General features: G+C 37.9%; 1 non-coding gene across 1 annotated transcript; it reads right to left on the bottom strand.

The window, feature by feature from the left end:
• Positions 1–429: 429 nt before the first annotated feature.
• Positions 430–500, bottom strand: TRNAG-GCC (transfer RNA glycine (anticodon GCC)). The gene has a single exon. It is a non-coding gene; the product is annotated as a tRNA-Gly (tRNA).
• Between the last annotated feature and the right edge of the window lie 22,149 nt (positions 501–22,649).

Below are 22,649 nucleotides of genomic sequence, written 5' to 3'. Positions count from 1 at the left end.
CCCAACCCCAACCCCAACCCCAACCCCAACCCCAACCCCAACCCCAACCCCAACCCCAACCCCAAAGGACTTTACATAATTCTGTAATAAAGAGAATATAAAGTGAATTAGACTTTGACATTGGAATTTAATAGTCATATTCAGTTTGGATGAAATAATACTCATATTCGAGTCAAATAAATAAATCTATGGACTTTCTGTTCTTTGTAGATATTTAGTGTATGCTGGTAATCTTCCATGATTGTCAGTATGAATCGACACATGAAATAAGAGTATAAATAAGAGTATAAGTAAGAGTATGAGTATGAGTGAGAGTATGAATGATTAATGAGTTCAAATCGAAAAAGTTAAAGAAAAGATGTTTATTTGGAGTGTCATAAATTATATTAATGTCTGACCCAAATGAATAATGGACTAGCATAATAAAAATGCTGCAACCGAGAATCGAACTCGGGCCTAAGCGATGGCAACGCTCAATTCTACCACTAAACTATTGCAGCTTATCTGAATATCAGAATAGAGTTTTGCTCAAATATACGAAATTTTACATTATGTCGACCCTTTATTCATATCATGTGCATTATATGTTGAGTCCGCATTGCAATTAACATAAAAATACATATAAATAAACTAGGAAGAATAGAAGAGTAAGAAGAGTAACGATAGATAAAATTTAAAAAGATGATCAAATAAGCAGAGAGTCCTCAAATCGAAGCCATCAACTCTTTCTCCTTATTTTGTGACTGCTTGAGGAGAGGATCCACCAATTTCTTATCTGCGCGAACATATTCTCGTTTGCGCATGATAGTCCTGATACTTCCCACTAAGAACATTGGTGTAATATAAACCAGACTTAAGATGCTAAAATAGAACTTCATTTCGGTCATAGTCTTCATCTTGTTGAGGCACTTCTGCTTGTACATTTTTCGAATGCATAAGCTTCTGAATTAGTTGTAGAATGTCATGGCGATTTCGGTGAAAATGATGCTGGCTATAATGAAGTATTTGATTGAGAAGGGGTTTTGAGGGTTTTATTTGAGGGCCAACAGTATAGTGTTGCGGATGAACAAATTTGCCAAGCACCAAGGCACCAAAAGCCCTGTGATATTCATATCTAAATAGTAGGCGATGAGTCCGATCGTTTTCCAATTAATTTTGGCCTTGCCTTCAATGTAGCTTCGGAGGAGATATGCAAAGGTTGCCATGCCCTCAATGTGCCTCACCCCTTGCCAAAACCTAGCCTTAAAATCAGCGCAAGCTCCATTGCCAGTCTGGATATTCATTTGATTCCAAGGTATATAAATATTCGTCTGAACGATATCACCATTTGTCTTGATTTGAGATTTGCAGCACATGTGGAAATCCTCGCCGATGGCATCAGCATTAGTATCCCAATATCCGACTCTCTTGATCAAATCGTAGCTCAGGGTATAGTTTGAAAGAGGCATAGATATTCCATACCAGTTAAACATCTGTCCGAGATGTCCATAGCTATGGAAATTGTCCATAGACCGCACAAAGACGCTGCTCTCTTGATCGTTATAGAAGTAGAGCTGCGGTGACGTGTAGTATTTCTTATACCTGACCTAAAAGTTATTCAAGAGATCCTCCTAGACTTAGTCGATATAGTATCTGCAGATGAGGCTATCTGCGTCAATTATGGTGAAGAACATGTTTGTGGTATCGATGTTGTTTCGTTCGAAGACAGGCTCTAGCTTTTCGACACAACTTGACACATTGGAGGCTTTTCCTGCAAGTTCGGGCTCTTTCAGCTGATGATACTCATCATGGATTAGTCTGAATTTCGATTTGTATTTCTGGATCAGCGCCTATGCTTTGAGGTTGCTGTTCTCTTCGCTCTTCTCCATGGCTAGGAAGATGCAATAAGATTCTTGGGCTTTTGGATGATCTGCGAGTGAGTTTAAGGTATTCTCTAGCACTTGCATGTCTTATTTGTAGTTGGGAATAACAAACGAATACATGATGGGATTTTCGGGCTTAAAAGCAACCTTCTCTTCATCATAACTAGCCTCCTTTGCCTCATACTTTTTTACGATGTCTCTAGCCTTGGCATAGGAGAGGATTACTGAGCACATCCAGATAAATGATTTCGCAGCTGAATAAACTGCGAGGCAGCAGCAAAAGTATGTGAACCCGGGAATGTCCACTATAAAATTATAGAACGTCAGGACCATCAGAGCGACGAGTATCGATGGTACTATTAGCTTGTACTTGTAGATTCCTTTGAAGTCATTGATATCCATTGCAAGGTTTGAACTATTATAACAAAAAAAACGAAAGAGGGCATAAATAATTAACGAATTTTAGGGAAAGTTCGATATTGTTCATGCTGTGGTTGAGAGCTTCAATTTGATACTATCTTTTTATGAAGGCAGACTCAAGTTTTTGAAACGGCTATGGAAATTATTAAAAATTTTTTTTACAAATTTGCAGCTATCACTAAAAAACTTCAAATTGAGTTAATCTCTGATGGTTCTGATAGTATCATATTAATTGCGAAGAAAGAGAAATTTTATTTTGAATTCGAGAAAGAAATTATGAAACTGAATTGTTGATTGGCAAACAGCAGTCCCATTAATAAATTTAAATTCTAATATATTTCATATATTAATTTCCTTCGAATAGGCGTGTATATTGATGCGGAATAATAGTGGCAATTACGATTCTGATCGGAAGGTTCTTGATAATTTCTTGGCTGTGTTTTGAATGGTATGGCCGATTGCTACGATTGTTGCGACTAGAATTTGAACTAGAAGCTTGATTGTGATTTATTGATGGATGGGGTGGCTTCGATTAGGGATTAAATATGAAAGTTCAATAAATTCATGATTGTGAAAGCAGGGATGACGAGGAGATGACAATATGACGAAATAGGAGATGAAAATGAGAAGAAAAGGAGAAAAAAGATATGAAGATAGAAAGGAATATGTGGAAATGTGATATATATGAGTTTACTCTCGAAAAGTATAATTTCATAATTTATTTAAGTTAATCAAAGCCTATTTAAATAGCCAGTTCTTTTCTCTTAGCTAATTTATGTTTTCCATACTTACATTTATACATTGATGCTGGCTATTTATATTACCACGATAGAATAACATTATAAACATATTATTAGCAACTGAGATTAGCTATGATATGAGGTCATGAATCCATTATAATACTCCTAAAAATGATTGCTCTCAAAATGGTTATGATGCAGCAGTTGATCAAAGTGCTTGCTCCCACATCGCCAGCATATGGAAACGGATCCAACCTCCCCTTTCTAAAAGACGAACCTCTATCAGAAGTAGTGGGGAGCCTAGAAGTAGGTGACATCATATTCACCAAAACGAACAACTCTGTCTATCAGGTAGCACGTGGATTTTTGAAGACAGATTATGATCATGTGTCTGTTGTTATTAATACAAAGGAGGTTCTTCATATTTCTCCTCCAATCATATCGAAACTGGAAATCGGCAAGATTGTGCAACAGAATCGAGAGCCACTAATATTCAGGGTCAATTGGGATGCATAATCCTTGGGCAAATAGAATAAGTAGACATTTATGGTGATACTGCACAACTACCTGGGTGAGAAGTATAACTAGGGGGCCATTCCCGACATGTTTAAAAACTAATTCATCGACAGATTACAAAAAATCATCATCAGACAGATCTCCATCGATGAAAACTCCCTGAAAAGCCAACACCTCTTCAATGTGCAAACCCTCAAATACTCACGCATATGTTCCGAATCGATCCTCTATGCACTCTGCCGGACCAATCCATCTTTCCAGTCCGACATTGAGCAATTTGTCAATTAATAAACCAAGTATAAAATCAAGGGATATCTCATGCCTGATGAGCTCGCCAACTTCCTCGAGCGTAATCAAGTGCAAATCATATACAAACCGGCCAAGGATAGCAAGAAAGATAAAACAATTGTCGATCATTTACGATATTTATGTTCTGAGGCTGAAAATAAGGTTGCTTTTCCAATTGGTAGCTATTTGCATGATCATTTGCAGTCGTTGCCGGAAGCTATATCTAAAATTACATCATATACTAAAGAACAAATTAAGATGGCAGACCTCAGCGAAATACTCGACGTATGTATACTGTTGATTAATGGCAAATCTCTACTTTCGAAAGATAAGAAGAATAAGCATCCTTTATTACTCGCATTGAATGCCATAAATATGGTTATCAAATTGAGCCAATTCAATAGAAACAAAGACAAAAAAGGCGAAGTGCCATTAATTATAAACTTATTGCTGAATGCAACTGAAATTCTATTTTTATGCAACCAAATGGATAGCCCCCTACAAAAACCAATTACTGTAAATCCTAAACTGTGATATACTCAATTGATTTATATGTAGAATAATGGCTAATTTGTCGTTGCGAATAATCATTTTATTTACATGCATTGTTGATTGTAAAGTGTATTTCGGGACAATGGAGGCTTAAGATCTATCTACTCATAATATTTATTGTATTTATTTAAAGAATCAATTGTAGTTTTTGAAGATTATACTTTCTTTGTTTCATGAACATTTAAATATTATGAGAGCTTCAATAAAAATGTTAAATTAGTTGTTGTTGTTGTTTGTATGACAATATTCTCAACTCCATACTTCATATTCACAATATTCACAATATTCACAATATTCACAATACCTTTTATTTGGACTGCTTGAGAGGACTATAAGGCTCTGATACTCTTGATAGCTGCCGCCTTAGCACCCCAATACTCGAACCGTATCTCGTATTCTCTCCCCCTAAATCCAATTTCCCAATTAATAAGGATGATCGCTCGATGACTTCTATTTCGTGGTTTTAGAGACTGCTGATAATGTTCATGGGCTTTATTTAATTGCTTTCTGCTTATAATTCTATACATCTACAAACAATTACATTATTTTTATCGACTTTCCACTGATTCGCTTTATTTTCGGCCGTGTTAAATGACCAACTTGGCTTTTCCTCTCAGAAATATGGCATCCTCGTCTAGTAAATGAACCCCAGGCTCCAGTCTCTTCAGTTTGAAGTTGTTGAGTATCTTTATCAGTGTATGCTTCTCTGCCTTACTCAAGAAATAGGAGACATCTCGATCATTTGAGAACATCTTCAATAGACTGAAAAAGTATTTCTTAAAGAATACCTCTTCGAAGTCCGGGAAGTAGTCCATCATTTTCAAAACGCAGATCTTTTTCAGTCCAAATCTGACCAACAAAGTGTTTGTAGTTATTACGGAGTGGTAAGTTGAGGACACCAAACACTCAATTCCAATGATATCTCCAACCCCTTTTGCCTCCTTAAAACTTATATCCCCATTTGCCAGCTCCACGGTGCATCCGCCTCTTCTGATGAAATAGATATATTTTCCGATACTGTTGTTTGTTTGGATCACCTCGTTCGCGTTAAAGCCCTAAGTTGTCGAGAGACTTTGATTGATGACAATAAGAATCTTTTCAGGCAAGAGGCCGAACACTTCATCTGCCTTTAAAAAATCTATAAATGGTATCTTCGCCCATTTGGGTTTATGCAGCTCTAAGGCCAGTTTTTTCCTATCAATGATGTTCATCAGCATTTACTGTTCGCTGATTTAGAGCTGCCCTGTTTCGAAATTCCGATTAATGGTATCTATCAAATATGAATGATTTCATTACTGTGGAAGTACAAGAGTAAGTTGAACGAAGCCTTGATCGTCTTCACCTCTTTCTAGATTTCAGGGAAACTGGACTACAGATAGTTCTTGAGGAAGTCTTCCGCTTATTTTGTGTTCTCTCGGCTTTCATTGAGGATCAAGTTTATGGCTTCTTGGTTGATTGTGGGGGTGGTGAATTTCTCGTTCATGAAGTCTTCCCTGACCTCCTCGTTGGCTTGGATGTACGAGCTGACAACATCATAGCAGTATGAAACATAGCTGAATAAGTATTACCTTGCCAATGAGCCAATCAGGTAGTTCTTCCTTATTTGCGATAAGAAGCGGATGTTGTCTGAGATCTGATTCTTTATCCATGTCCAGCTTTCTAATTATTATGTTTGTGCGTCTAAATCGAAATTGGCAGACTGCAGAAGTAGGAGTGCAGCATCTGGCATTGTATACTGGTCCTCATGATAGACCCAATAACGATACCGTAAGTTTTTGATGAATCTTTTCCGGATTTCGACTGTGATGTGGAACTTCGAGTTTTATTGCTGGTATTACTTTTATGCGATTTCGTTTGCTGTTTATTTTAGATTGCTGAAATCATGGAGTGCTTTTTACAAAATGAAAAGCTGTCTCTTTTCGAAACGATTGCTCTCTTTGAATTTATTCTTTATGAGTATCTCTTCGACTTCGGTCTATAATTTGGAGAGCTCTGCGAACCCAATCTTCTTATTGATTTACTCCCAGTCGACAATATCAAGGAATCTCTCACCTTTCAATTACTGCTTTTTCTCTTAAATGCTCTATTTAAACGAATGTAGATATTCCTTAAAGAACTTATACTCCACCTTTGTTATGATTGACAGCTTCAAAAAGTTTATGGCAAAAGGAGTCAATATCGAATTAATGAGCAAAGTCAACAATGAATTACCTGTCACATGCAGTAAAAACAGATTGCGCATTTTCAAAGAATAATCCTAATTCTGGAAGACGATCATTGCAAATGATATGCCGATTGCGCCCTTGAGCCCACTAAATGCCAAGATAAATGCCTAACGCCATTGCATACCGTAGCCTACTCTAGATAACTGTGGTTTGAACAGTATAATTGATAAGTATCGCGATGCCAGCACTGCCAAATATATTAAGAAGATCGAGGAGATTCCGTTAGAGTTCAGGAACTCGTCTAAGTTGAACACATTAGTGCCAACGAATACGCCTGCAATCAGAAAGATGCTTGTTTCGGCCAAGAATACAGCGTAATCCCAAAAGCTTTTCATGCATTCTTAGGCATTGCCGACAGTATGTGCCTTGCCGAATATACCCATGAAGATGCCGAAAGTCACAACCGAGATGATCCCGCTAATCCTGGCCACAGAGAACTCAGCAGCCATATAGATCGTATAGCAGAATATAACCATCAAGGTCACAACCAAGGTCCCATCATACGAAACCCTCTTAATGCAGAACAAAGCAACCACACCAAATATCAATCCAAACAGCAAACCCCCCACAGTTTCCTCAATAAACAGCTCAATTAGACTCAGAATCGAGTAGTTTTAAATATCAATAACAGCTTCATTGATAGTCTGAAAGACCAGGAAACAAGTACAATAATTCAACAATGACTCACCTTCGATCAGCGAGATGATCTTCTGCGGGGTGCCATACTATTTGAGTTTGGATACAAATGAGAAGATGTCGGTGCAGCACAGGATACACCCTAAAAGGAATGCTTCAAGCCATGTATATTATTACTATAGCTATAAGGGAGGTGATTACTATTGAATTGAAGCCGAGGATCATTTTGATTGAGAGCATGATGAGCAAGGAAGAAATGAGTACGCATGGGATGCCAAGGATTAATATTTGTTCGAATTGCTTTTTGAACATGTGCCATTAGGTCTTATAGGCGCTCTCGAATATGAGGGCGGGCAGGAAGATTGCCAAGAGGCCGTTCGGGTTTACAGAGGATATGAGGCGGGTGGCTGAGCCGATGAAACCGAGTTCTTTGTTGTTAATGCCGAGAATAATGCCTGAAATTAGGAGCAGTGGGTTATACGGGATCTGCACATGAACAAAAGGATACATTGATATGCTCGCTGATTGCCTTGAGAATACCACCATAGAGAAGTCCTCCAAAGATGAACACAACAATGAGACCAACCCCCGGAATCTTCTAATGCCCTGATTTCTGATGTTCCTCGCCTTCTTGGTTAGCTTCTCCTTGATTGGCTGCCACAAAATGCAGGAAAGCAGCAGCAAGTATAAGATAAAAAGCCGAACTCCAACTGCTCTTCATGTTCTACTTCCTGTTATTAAATTATATAAAGCACCAAGATTATAATATCGGATGCATACTGTATGAATACATTTCATGTGAATGCATGCTGTATGAATGCATGTATGATATAATAATGTTGACGATAATGGTACGATGATCATCGGATAACACAGATCTGGACACTCATCTTGCGCTGCTTTATGAGCATTTTACTTGGATGTTCAGGTTCAATGCTTAGAACTGTCCTTTTTGGTCTTCGATTGCATAGATCAATGCGAGGCACACCACTGCAAAGACGAAGATCAGCACCAATGCCCCATACTTTATGATCTTCCAAACTGGGGTCAGGTTCTCTGATGGACTGCCCTCTGACTGTGCATTCTGCTCTATTCTTTGCAAGTGGTAGAATATCCCCATCAGGGCGCCACAGATGAAGCCCCCGAGATGCGATGTGAAGTCGACATTATTATTAACAAAGATTGGGATCAGGTTAATTCCCAAAATAAGTATAAACAGCAAATAAAGAAATATCCTCCGATTCAGCAATGACTTATATTCCCGATACTCGTAGAGGAACACAACCTTCAATGCCAAGATTGCGAATAGCACAGCGCTGGCCATCGTGGAGACCGTCGTCGGCAAAGCGAGACAGCTGAGCAGGTGTGCCACGATGACACTCAGAATAACAGTCACACAATATTTAAGCTTGCCGTAGTACCACTCCACGAAATAGCCATAGATCTGTAGCCCTAACACATTCAGCACGAAATGCGCAATATTGCTATGGAAGAAGCCACTAATGATAATCCGCCAGTATTGGTAATTGAAACGTATTCTTGGAAAGTATTTGTTCTGCAGTTCGAATATGGAGCAATTCCAACTGAGGTCGTTCTGGATCGGCCGCGTGTAGCTGTAGACCAGGAGTATCAAAAAGCAGAGGATGTAGGTGAGAGTCAGGACAAAGTTGATGCTTCTAATTTTGAAATGAGGGAGGAAGATCGTGTGGAGGGGAGGGTTCGCAAACTTTAGGAATTAGTAAGGATGTGGCTCATCGATGCTTTACCCACCCATTGTCTGGTCGTCTTTTATTTTGTGTTCGCTTGTTCTTTATATGTTCTTCAGCTATTATTACTGCTTCTATTATTAGTTCGCATAGGGATTTTCTGGCTTGGAGTGTTTGCTCGCATGTTTGCGATGGAGTTTTCTCTCGGGCTTAGTGCTGTTTAGCTTAGAGTGGAGTTACTCATTGTTATTGTAACTGCCTTAATAGGGAACCGAGTTCTAATTTTAGGCGTATGATTATTATTAGGCATTTTCGTATTATTGCTCAGCTGCTTAGTTACTGACTTTTTGTCTTCTTTTCTTTCTCAGGACCTTTGACATGGTAGTAGTGTTAATTTGAATTATTATGTGTTGGACGGCATTCTTAATTAATATGCAACACATATTATATCATATATATAAATAACTGGAAGGAGCTCCAGTCTTCCATAGATGGTCCAACTGCTGAAAATAGTTAGTCTGTTGGCAGACAGATCTGTTACTCTGTGAGTTTTAGAATATTTGTGGAATGGTTTTGTCTTATTATTATTATTATTAATAATAATATATATAATATAATACAATATATATATACAATATATACAATATATATATATAATACAATATATAATATAATATACGCATATGTTAATATGTATATATGCATAATATGCAGATAAGCATATAATATATAATATCACTCTTGCAATTGATCATATAAATAAGAATCAGCTCCAACTATGTGCATACTCCTTTTACATTCTCTGAATTATGGCTCAATTGTACAATTGTTTGTACACTCTGTCTTTTGTGCGAATGTAATCGCCATTTCACTCATATTTCTGCTCAAAGATTCAATATTTTTGCAATACTGTTGAGTGGATCAGCGCCATATGACTGAAACCTTCAAACATTCCAATATGATATCGTTCGAGTAGGATGCGACTGATGCGAAATATCCATCATAGTATACTAATTGTATAGAAAATTAATTGATTGGATAAATATATTCGATATTAATTTATTGAACTGTATTTAATTGAAATGCAAGTGTTAATTCAAATGTGCATAATTATTATTCAACATCATGGATTCTGAGGAAGGCAGCTTAAATGCCGGGAGTCAGGCAAACAAAGAAGGAAGTATGGGAAACATTGAATGGCAATAGCATGCTGCACTCTTCGATTCATTTAGGGCCGCAATAAAAGAGTTTCCATTGGAGCCATCACAATAAGAATTACAATCCCTTTTCGAAATCCTCGAAGGTTTCGAATATTTCAAATAGCTGCAACTGCCCAAATTTTAAATGGCAACGACCAAAATTGACGTATCATGGGTTAAAGATGCTCCTACAAAAATTAAACTCCTTGCAAATCACTGCAGTATGCCTTTTCTGACAAGGCTTTGGTTCAGTAAATAACACTTATATTTAGGCATGTTCAGCATGAATCAAATTACAAATGAAGGATGTGAGTATCTGAGTAAAGCAGATTGGAAGAATCTGACACATCTTCGTTTAAGTAAATAGCACATATATTTAGGCATCAAGCAAATTACAAATGAAGGATGTGAGTATCTGAGCAAAGCAGATTGGAAGAATCTGACACATCTTTAATTAGGTAAATAACAAATATATTTAGCCTACAATCAAATTAACAATAAAGGATGTGAGTGTCTGATAAAAGCAGATTGGAAAAATCTGAAAGTTCTTAATTTAAGTAAATAGCACATATATTTAGGCATCAATCAAATTACAAATGAAGGATGTGAGTATCTGAGTAAAGCAGATTGGAAGAATCTGACACATCTTTAATTAGGTAAATAACAAATATATTTAGACAACAATCAAATTAGCAATGAAGGATGTAAGCATCTGAGCAAATCAGATTGGAAAAATCTGACACATCTTTAATTAGGTAAATAACAAATATATTTAGGCAACAATAAAATTAGCAATGAAGGATGTGAGTATCTGAGCAAAGCAGATTGGAAGAATCTGACAACTCTTCGTTTAAGTAAATAGCACATATATTTAGATAAGAATAAAATTAGCAATGAAGGATGTGAGTGTCTGATAAAAGCAGATTGGGAGAATCTGAAATCTCTTTGGTTAGGTAAATAGCACATATATTTAGGTGACAATATAATTAGCAATTAAGGATGTGAGTATCTGAGCAAAGCAGATTGGAAGAATCTGACAGATCTTTCTTTAAGTAAATATCACATATATTTAGGTGAAAATTTGATCAAATACCCCTAAAGTGCTAAATATATACTGAATTTATCGTTCCCTAAAGCTTCGGCGCTCACCTTAAATAATCAAAATGTATGATAATTCATATGATAAAATATCTGATATGCTATGTATGCTGACAAAGTATGTGAGCGCGTTATAAAATAAATCAATTCATTGCTTCATTAAAAACTCATTGATAATTTGATAATATATATATATATAGTCAATCCGCAGTAACCACTCGACCTTAGTTTTAAAAACTAAGTATCGAGTGGGGAGTTGCTTCAAGTAATTAGCTTCCATCACAAAACCTTGCGTCCGAGGGTTTGAACCCCGATAAATATATATAAAATTTGATAATAATAATAGGCAGATTTTTCTATGAGTTCAAACTATAATCAAAAAGTTAATATTTGGTTAGTATAATAAACTGGTATTAATCTTTTATATAAATTATATAATCTTCGAAGCATAAAAGTGTTGGATATAAATTTGAATATAGGACAACGACTCATTGTACATCGATTGCACTTAGTTGCAAATCGTCCGATCTCAGTCAGTTGAAATATGATTGTGGCATCTGTAAGGTTGGCAAAGCTTTGAAGACTGAAGGCTTTTAGGTTTACTCAGTCACCAAAGATGAAAGAGCAGAGAAAAACTGAAGCAGATTCCGAATCGATGACATACTGAACACTGATTGCTCAAAGGAATATTTGCGTGAAGGCAGTTCAGCAATACGTCGAATATAATAAATGCTCATATGGATCGAGACAGCCGATCTTATCTCTCTGAAACCACAAACATTGTATCAATATGACTTCGTTGACTTCATTGAAGAGCAGCCGAGATCCACGAATTGAAGAACATACTGTGCTTCTTTAAGAGTTTCATTAAAGATTATGTTTCATTCGTAATTTTCTATGCCACTTTATTTTTATTTCACTCACTTTGCATTTCTAGTTTTCTGTAAAATCTCCGTTATTTTGGATGATGAATCTTAAAACTGATTTTTTATGAATTCTTCGCTTATGAAATCTATCTGTTCACGCTATTTATAACGCTTGGCTGAAAGAGTTTATAATATAATATTCTTTCTGTTCAGTTTATTTACACTCGTCAGCCCTCTATGTCAGTCCTAAATACTATTCGTCCAATATAATTTTATCACACATATCAGTTTTACTATAATAAATTTTATTTCCCGAATCGCACGATGTCGACAGTGCAGAATTATATCCCAACAGTATCGAGAAACAAAATATGCAATAAAGGCGAGCATCATGAAGGCCAACCTATTAATTTGGTCTGTTTGGACCCATTGTGCCGACATGACCCACTGGCATGCGCGACCTGCTTCACGGAAACTCACAAATACCATCAAGTCTCAGCATTGCATAAGTTCATCAATGACTACAAGAAGAATGTCGGCTCAACCGACACACAAATGCAACAAAGGAAAATTAATAAGCATTACTCAGATATGAAAGCACTCATCCGCAACTTCAAACTTAGCATCAATGCGCAGATAGAGGCTTTTTAGAAATCTCTGCATGAATATTCCGCATATTTATCCGCACACTCTCATATTCGAGATGCGGTTGGCAAATAGCTGTTTATTTAATTGGATCCTGATCGCATTCTCAGCATGCACAACCTTGATGACATACAGAATTCTGTCAGATTCATACTGAACAACTGTATGTGTGATTCGAATGCCAATGTTGTGAATGTGTCTGATATTTTGAAGCAAAACCAAGTGCGGGTGACTGCGCTCTTGGACAAAATGGTTTATATGACTTAATTCTGCGAATAGACAGTGCAAAGAGCATTTAAGAATTTCAATTTCGCCAAAAGCACCCTCAAATCAGAGAAATCTGCGATCAACGCTCACATCAATAAACTTAATTCTCATGCAGATGACCCATTGAGCATCCACAGATTTGCCGCAAAGAAATCTTAATTGGGTAAAATCCTCCAAGAAAAAGGCAATCTGATTTTATAAGATGATCAAAATGTCGATGCTTAAGGCCAATGGAAATCATTGAGCCATTTGCAGAGTGTAGAGCCAGCATTTAAATTTGGGAAAAATAAAAACGCAAATATTTCTATACTCAGTTAAGGGCTGATAGCATGTTCAAATATTACGGCTATTGGTACGGCCCATTATGCTTTAGCGTGGCCGAATCTCAATCTATAGCCTCAGCGTATCAGAGAGTGGAGCATCAGAATTAAAAAATGCCGCGATTTCGCATCGAAGAATACGATGGCGCTCGGAATTTCGAAACTAAGCGATTTGAAGCTGGCCAGTTTCGAGGGATCCCCAACAAATACTTTATTGGTGACTTCTCAGGGTTATGTCGTATTGAACGGTAGCTGTTAGAAAACCGAGTTTACCTACGGAGAGGGCGATGTGGTATACTTCAGATATGACCCATATTACCAGCTTTTGTAAGTCAGCAAAGAGAATGGCCGAAAACTCTGTTTGAAAGCAATGCAGACTTCGGATGATGAACCGCTATACTTATGCGCAAGGTTGTCTTATGCATCTGATTAGATTCAGTTGGTATGAAACCACCAAATTCCTAAACGATTGTTCATAGAACACATTCATTTACATTGTATGCTTTTAGAATTAAGGATTGCGAGATATTAATGCTGCCATTATTTAATAAAGTCGTTCAGATCTGCGAGTTGAATAATGCAGTAAATATGGCGTTGAATATTAACTATCAATTCGGCTCAGAAGCATTAAAATGCTGCACTCTGTAAGATCTTATCGGCCTCCTTCGAGAGTTCTGACAGTTTATTGGATATTTAAAAGATGAAGTGGCGATGGCTTTTCGTGATGCCCTCGAGGCTGTTGGTCAGTATTTCGACTTCGATTTCCCTTTATTTGAGGCATTCGCCTTTTTTATCGTGTTCGTTTTTGCGGGAGAGAGTTTGGAAGATCTTACTTTTGGTCAATTTGCTGGTGCTGGAGTATTTGGAGTTTTGGGTCTGATTACTTTTGTTGGCCTCCATGCCACTGACCCTGCTAATGGTCAAGTGCTAATTGCTCAGCTTCCTTTTCGGAGAGTGCAGTGTTAGATCACTTGATTTCTTCTCAGACTTTTACATCCAATAATATTATAATCGTCAATACAATTGTAATAATCTTATGATATGATATGCTGTAGCTGCAATCATTTCGGGACATAGATCTTGACCTCTCCGTTGAGAAGTGCGACATTGAACCCTCCTGAGTTGACCGTAATGCAATCGTCGTTCGGGTAGAAGATATTGCAGATAACCTACCCCTGAGAGAAGGGCTGATAGCTAATGAACTTGCTCACTGTTCCGCTCACCTTGTTGGTCAGCAAGACTAGGAACTTGCCTCGAGAGTATGCGTAGAACTCGTAATCCGCGAACCTCTCGACTTGTGCTTGGTTCCAAATTTGGTACTTTTTGCGGGCTTGGTTGATTGTGGCGATGAATCTATACATGTCCGAGCTCTTGTTGAGGTTCCTCCAGAGGATCTACCTGTTCTGGGGATCGTTGCCTCCTGCGAAGTACTGTTCTGCTCCATAGTAAATGATAGGAATGCCGACAGAAGTGAGGGCCATTGCATTCACAGTCCTGTAGTGTTTCTTCTTGTCTTCCCAATCTCCCCCCCAACTCAAAACTCGAGCATTATCATGGTTGTCGACAAAATTACCGAGATAGTTCAGCCTGTTGGAGTCGGTATGCTGACTCCAGCTGCTGTAATAGTTTCTGATGTTTGTCATGTCCTTGTAGTTGAAGACCGTATCTCGAATCCAGAAGAAGAATGGGTAATTTAGGACTGCATCTAGTGAGCCGAGATAGCCTGCAAGATACCCCATATCCCCATCAAAGACCTCTCCAATTGTGTACACTCCTGAAGACTGTTTGAACTGGCTCCAAAACCACTTGGGCACTTCAGGGATGGTATCGATCCTGAGCCCATCGATGTGATACTTATTCACCAAGTTGTGAATCCATTCCAGTAGTTTGGTTCTCACATAGTCATTCTCCTGCTTGAGATCGGCCAAGCCAGCCAACCTGCAGTTTTAAATTCTGCCTTGGTTCTTGGACGCGAAGTCCTGATCTGAAATTATGCAGTAGTCGTGGTAGTGATCTCCTGAGTCGAATGGCGCATTCCTGCCGTAGTTCTGATCGGTGTTGCCCATGTGGTTGCCCACAACGTCAACCATCACCCAAATATCTCTCTCATGGCATGCACTGACGAAGCTGACAAAGTCCTCCTACGATCCGAAATTCCCATTGAGCCCATATACGTTTCTGCCCCAGTATCCATGGTAACCTCCATCGTAGTTATCAATGATGGGGGAAATCCATATAGCATCGAACCCCATACCCTGAATGTAGTCCAAGTTATTCTTAATGCCAATGTACCCTCCCCCGCAGTAGGATCCGAGATTGTCGCATCCGTACTGCGCACCGTCATTCCTCGCAAACCTGTCAGTCAGCAACTGATAAATAGTCCTTGATTTCCATTACTCCGCAGTCCTGGCATGTCCCAGCCCAGCAATGCACAATACTACGACAATTGCGAGCAACATAAACGAAGATTTCATTGGTAATTTATTTATTAAGGTTGTTACTATATCGAGTTTTAAGGTCAACAGGCAAATTATAAATCTATTTGCTTATCAGGAAATTTATCAGGAAAGACGAAAGGAGTATAGGGCGATATAAGAAAAAACTCAAGGCAGTAAACAATTAAAGCATTGTAAGCCAGCAGCAGAAAAATCTTTGTAATGGGAGAGTCTGCAAATATAGTGGAAATGGAAGATTCGTTCATTAATATTTTATTAGTTAATATTTTATTATTTATTATTTCATATATTATTATTTAATATATTATTATTTAATATATTATTAATTAATATATTATTAATTAATATTTAATATTGGATATATTTTTGTTGTTGTTGTTGATGATGATTTGATAATTTAATGATTGATTATTGATTATTGAATAGTGCTTATTTTAAGATGAGATGCTGATATGCTCATTAAAGATATGCCAATTTCAGATATTCTGATTAAAGATATGATAATAGGATATAGACATAGCAACTTCACTCCTTCTTTCCCTTCGGCCCTTTCTCAGGGATCTCAATTGTACTAGGATTCTTCTGCTGCTATTGTCTTTTGTTCTTGGCTCGCATGCTGAGCATATATCGGTATAAGATCAGCATGCCAATGATTATGCAGACCTGAACAACCCTTGTGAGCCAGATCTCCTCGTATGACAAAGTTGCAGCATTAAACTTAATATAGTCGTTAATGACCTTCATTTCGCCGAAGACTCCGATTGGATACAAGACAATGAAGGAGTTATAGCGGAGGAATGTGGTCAATGGGTTCTTTCTCACGTAATAGAGATACCGGTTCACATCTGCAATGGACCAAATTATTGCCATGAATGCAAATGAGAGGGGGTCGGTGTTGGGAGTGAGGTAGTATAAAGCGACGACTAGCCTTCCGAGCATTTGTGCCAATGCGCCCAGCAATGACCCCTTCGAAGAGCCGACTAGAATCAAGATGATATCAAGCATCATGAAGGATTGCACAGCCTTCAGAAGATAGACTTAGGATGTAATGTCCGCTTAGCTTATCTTCAGGGGATCTGATGCCAGCTTAATGGCCACTGAGAATAAGACTGCAGCCCACCCCGAAAGATTGGCGATATTGATTATTCTGCTCATGCTCGTGTGTTACGTTGTTGTTCAACTTTTATAAATACGATAATAAATCCTATAATATTAGTCAGTGTTGTCAGCCAGAAATATCTGCAATAATACTCATACTCATATTGTGCCATATTTTAGGGGTTGGGGTTGGGGTTGGGGTTGGGGTTGGGGTTGGGGTTGGGGTTGGGGTTGGGGTTGGGGTTGGGGTTGGGGTTGGGTTGGGGTTGGGTTGGGTTGGGACTCGACTTCCTCCCTGAAGTTCATGATAAACACTTCTTTTGAGAGCCCCTCCATGTTTTTTCCCCCGAGAATGATGATCTTCTCTCCGATTGAGCTCAGTGCATGACAGTACCGGTAAGGAGGCTTCTCACCTGAGACTTCGATCCAATTCATGGTCTCCAAGTTCAAGAAATGTAAGGAGTTCAAAACGAAGGATGCCATTGATTCGTTCCTGCCACCATGGATGATGATAAATGAGCCTGACCTGACCATTTTCGCATTCTTGCGAGGCAGTGGCGGTTTGCCATCGATTTTGGGCTCGATGATACTCACAGAAGGGGAGCCGAGCCTCATTATGCATATCTTTTCTAGCAAGTTCATGTTGCCATCTTCTCCCCCATACAGATAGATCCCCTCTGTATGAATGCGAGGGTCTATTTCCAAAATCGGCTCTTCATCGTAAATGCTGTATGCGCGGCGCTTGTGGAAAACTGATAGCGAACAATGTTTGGCAAATCCAGCCTTTAACTATTCAGGCATTTTGGAGATCATGAGCTCACTCCAGAAATTGGTCTCATAGTTATAATTCATGAAATTGCTGAAATACTTATTGTCTTTGTTTATGCCCCCCGAGATAATCAGATACTTTCCATAGATGCACTGACTGTGGAATGCGCGCGGAGGTACCTTGTGGCTGGGAAACTATATAATTTATGCGCTTTTAAGTGTGGTATTCACAACCTTGAGGCTGTTGCTCATTTCACTGAAGGCTGGTTGGTAGAAGCTGTACCCTCCGAATAAAATAATGCGCGTTTCGTTATCTTTGCAGCAAACCACCGACCCTTCTGTATCTCCGAATGGCTTTAGTTCAGCTATCTTTTAATGCTGCTACCATTAGTTAGAGATGGCATTATACGAAGCTATGGGCCCATGTTCCCTCCCTCCAATGAAGTAGGTCATATGCTAATGGGCCACGATGACGGATTGAAAATCAATGTATGGCTTCCATGCCGATAGATTCTTCTCATAGACATGAAAATCCATGCTCAAATATATTTTCCTGACGATGCGAACCTTGGCCTGATACTTCGACCTGACTTTGATTTCCTTCTTCATTTTGACGGGAGTCATTTCTTTCAATTTCTTGGCAATCATATTATTTTCGACTTTTCTCATCTACTACCTTTCATTAAGTATCTTCTGCATTTCGCTGCTGTTCGATGCGATTTCTGCCTTTATCGAAGGCATGATTAAACTGGATTTTGACCGTATTCTCGACAGGCTGTTCAGTATCTGTTATGTTTCATCTTTGTTTATTAAATTGAAGGAAGTGAACCCGATTTTGTCACTGCTGCGTCGCGGCATTTGGATCAGCGACCTGTTTCTTGCGTGATTTCTGTGGTTGCCTTCATCGGCTTATTATTTGGGAATGCGGATGCTCTAATAGTTTTGGATTAGTTTCCTTAGGGCAGTTTTTGCTTCGATAAGAGACTCGTTAGTTTCAAACAGCTTAGAAACTGGCTGAATTATCAATGGCAGTTTGGATGCGCTTCTGCTTTTGCTTAATAGTATTGATCTTTCGGTTTTCATGCTATTTTATAATGTTTGGTAATGGATTAATAAAATTAATGGATTATACTACAATGCTAGATTTGACAGTGCCCTTTAGACTAAATAAAAAACAGCCTTATTGATTGCAGACTATCACCAAATATTCACATGAAACTAAACGGCAATTAAAGCTGCACTCTTACCAATGCTGGCATAAACTGGCGATGCTATCAATGCCAATTAAATGTCAATGACTAACACAATACCAATAATCCTTACTATTATTAATATCATTTCTGGATTGAGTAGTATCTTTTGCTCTACCTGTGCTGGTTCAGCATCGACATGACCCATGAATTGCTGGGTTTCAGTTTTACTTTGCTCCATTGTGACTTATGCTTTGTGGACTGTTGGGCTGTTGCTTTGTGCTCGCTTTTCATCAGCCTCTTTTCCTACTCCATGTAGATTTGCATTTTAGTGAGGTCCATCCTGCTCTATTTCTGCTTTATTCGGCTCAGTTCGTGCAGTTTGATGGGATTACGCCTTTGACGATTCAGCACTGTGCAAAATTAGTCTTATCGCGGCAGATGCGAGGTCCTTAGGTTTACATATGGCAGCTAGTTTGATTTCAGATATCTCTGCAGAGCCTTCCCTTGCCTTCTCTCCATAATTCGATCATATTAACTGTTTATTTTCATTATTATACATACGCTCCAATCCATTCATACGAAATGCTTAACCATATAAACAATAAAGCATCACACATAATCCAGCAACTTTGCAATTGCCTGAATCTCTTCATTCTTCATCGCCAGGATCGAAACCAACATTTAAGATTATTTGCATTGTTTAGTGGAACTCTATTATCTTGCTTTTGACAATTCTGATGCGAGCTGCCTGAGTTCTATATTCTCTATGATGAGATTATCTTTTTCTAATTTGAGTGCACTAAGATAGGACATTATTTATTATTGATAGCCCACAAACTAAGAGGATCTGTTCCTTCCTTTGTTCTATATTGTGCATTCTGAGCAATTGAGCAAGTTTTATGGTTATTGCTTCTTACTTAAATTAGGAAGCATTTTTTGAATTGCCATGTTTTTGAATGTCAGAGCCTTAGTTAATTCCTATAGTTAGTTTATGACTTCCTTTTGGCGACGGATCAGACACACATCTTCCATCTGCTGCTCTCTTAATATTAGATTCTCCTGTTATTTTACTCTCATTTGATCTTTCATTTGTCTGATAAGCTCGTGCAGCTAACTGTTAAACTAATTAACTTTCACACTTCCCTTCGATTTCATGGTAGGCGATGCAAACTCAACCTTGCTCTTCGTATTGGGGAGGAGTATTAGGCTATTTTGTTGTTTATTGTTGATGCTGTCTAGATTGGATGTTTGTATTGGTTTTAGTTTCAATTATCTATGTTATTTGTGCCTGTAGTATTTACTCTCGATGTTCTGGAGTGGGGTTGGGAATTTGGGGGCGAAATGTGGAGAGTTTTTGGCAGATGCTAAATAGGAATGTGACTAATGTGTGGAAAGTGAACGAGGACCTGTTTTATGGTCGGATGATAGGAATGATCGGGTTCGAGGGTTTGTGCGATTGAAGCAGTCAGTGGAATAAAGAAATTACATTTAAATCTATTATTAGCATATCTCTAATGTTATTATATCTGTATTATATCTATATTATATCTATATTATTTATGTATTATATCTGTATATATTATATTTATCTATCTATCTATATATGTATTATGTGTATGCATATTAACTATATGCTATATATATATAATATGCTATATATATATAATATGGATATATTAAGTGTATGCTATATATAAATATGCATATATAATATATGAGTTGCCATTAATTATAGTTATTGTCCTGTTATATTATGTAAATTCATATAAAGCTGTTAGACTATATCATAAATAATAGGTTCAAATGATAAAAAAGAAGACGATGACCGAACCCAAATTCAACCCTGACTAATACGTTACAATGACCATTCCTCGCGAGTAGGTCATCTAAATCAAGCAAGCCTTCGACATCTTTGACGGCGATCTTTCTGGAACAATTGACCCCTCAGAATTAAAATAAGCATTTATCAAGCTTGGTTTCACAGGACAGAATAAGTTTGTGTATCAGATACTTGCTGAGCTTGACGAGGATCAATCTGGAGGCATAGACTTTGCAGAGTTTCTTAGGCTGGCCACCTCGAAGATTAGCGAAAAGGATAGCAGGGCGGAAGTGTTGAAGGTGTTCAACTCCTTCGATGTCAACAGAGCTGTATTTGTTATGTTATGTAGGGCAAGATCACATCTGCAGAGTTGAAACGAGTGGCCAAGGATTTAGGGGAAGATATGACTGATGATGAGATCAACGCGATGTTCGCGAAGGCAGACCTGGACGATGACGGGTTCGTCACGGCCGACGACTTCTATAATATTATGACCCATAGAGTTTACTGGGACTCCGTCAAATGATCACAGAGCTGCCAACATATATCTATCTATATCTACGCATAGCATATACAGTTAGTCATCATCTATGCATAGACTGTAGACTGCTATTCATCATATGTAATATCACAGTTATTGTGCTGTTCACACTCAGTAGTGAATGTACTTATTGTCTCCGAACTTTCCGTAGTATTTCTGATGACCATTCGAGTATTTTTATGAGTTCTACTCGATGTTGCAATTGGACTGCTCGATGTCGCTTTCAGATTGCTCAAGGTACTGTTTGTAGTTCCGCATTTTATCAAGCAGAGGGGCTTATTTTTAGGTGTGGTTGTCCTGCTCCGAGGTTGTTTCGTATCTTTTGTTTATTTTCTCGAATTCCTTTAACTTCTATTTCAGGTAGTTCACTCTGCTGCTGTTTATTGTGTTGTTGGAGTTGTTGTTGGAGTTGTTGTTGGAGTTGTTGTTGTTGGAGTTGTTGTTGGAGTTACTGTTGGAATTCCCTAGATTCTTATCAGTCTACCGATGTTCCCTTTTCTCAGGAGTGACTTGCTCCCTCCTTTTGCTTTAGAAAGTGAAATTCTTCAATGACTTGGCATTGCTATTCCCTTTCTCCAAACTATTTTCAGTCTTCACATTAGGCGATACTATAACCCTCGAAATAGAACTGCTATTAGAATTAACATGAGCAATAGAGTTCGAACTATATTCTTTCTTTTTCTCTGTTTTTTTATGATTTTTCAGCTCCATTTCCCCACACTCCCTTGTATACTTTTTAAGCATTTACTTTAATTAATTGACAACTCGATCCACATAGCTCTTGGATTGCTCCATCACAATCTTGACCCTTTGGTTGATATTCTCCTCATGGGTTATGTGATCGTCATTTGCTTTCTTCATGTAGCTATTAAATGTGAATTATATCTATTTGTTCAGATCTTTCTTTATGGCCATGATAGCTATACCTAGCTCGATGTTTAGTTAATTTGCAATTGCTTATTTCGAGTGCTTGGAGTTAGTTAATTACTCGACAATTTATAGATGCATTTGAGTACTTTTATGGGCCTATAATAGCTTATTTTTGTACATGTGTTGTGTACTTATTTTCTAGCTTCGAATGTTTCTTCTAAAGGGTGGCGATATGTCTTTAAAGCTGTGATAGTCTATTTTCGAGGAGATCCCATTATCTGGAGATAGATAGATGAAATCAATTACTTAGGAAGAGATGCAGAATCATCGGAATCGTTATGATTGTATGGTTCGGCCTGGCCGATGCTTTTTCTCATTTTACTATCGGGGAATGTTTATTTAAATTGTTTGTTATTATTTGTGTATTATATAATGATCAATACAATATGATAGATCTCTCTGAATTTATACTTATATGGCTATATTACTGTATTTACTGTATTATTATATGTATGTATCACTTTATTCCTATATAATTAATGATTGCTGACAAAAAGAACTAAC

The sequence above is a fragment of the Brachycentrus maculatus genome, unplaced genomic scaffold, assembly GCF_059751285.1.
Source record: "Brachycentrus maculatus isolate JH-2025_06_01 unplaced genomic scaffold, ASM5975128v1 h1tg002046l, whole genome shotgun sequence".
Lineage (NCBI taxonomy): Eukaryota > Metazoa > Arthropoda > Insecta > Trichoptera > Brachycentridae > Brachycentrus > Brachycentrus maculatus.
The sequence above is the reverse complement of the archived record's forward strand: the minus strand, read 5'-3'. Positions and strand labels throughout refer to the sequence as shown.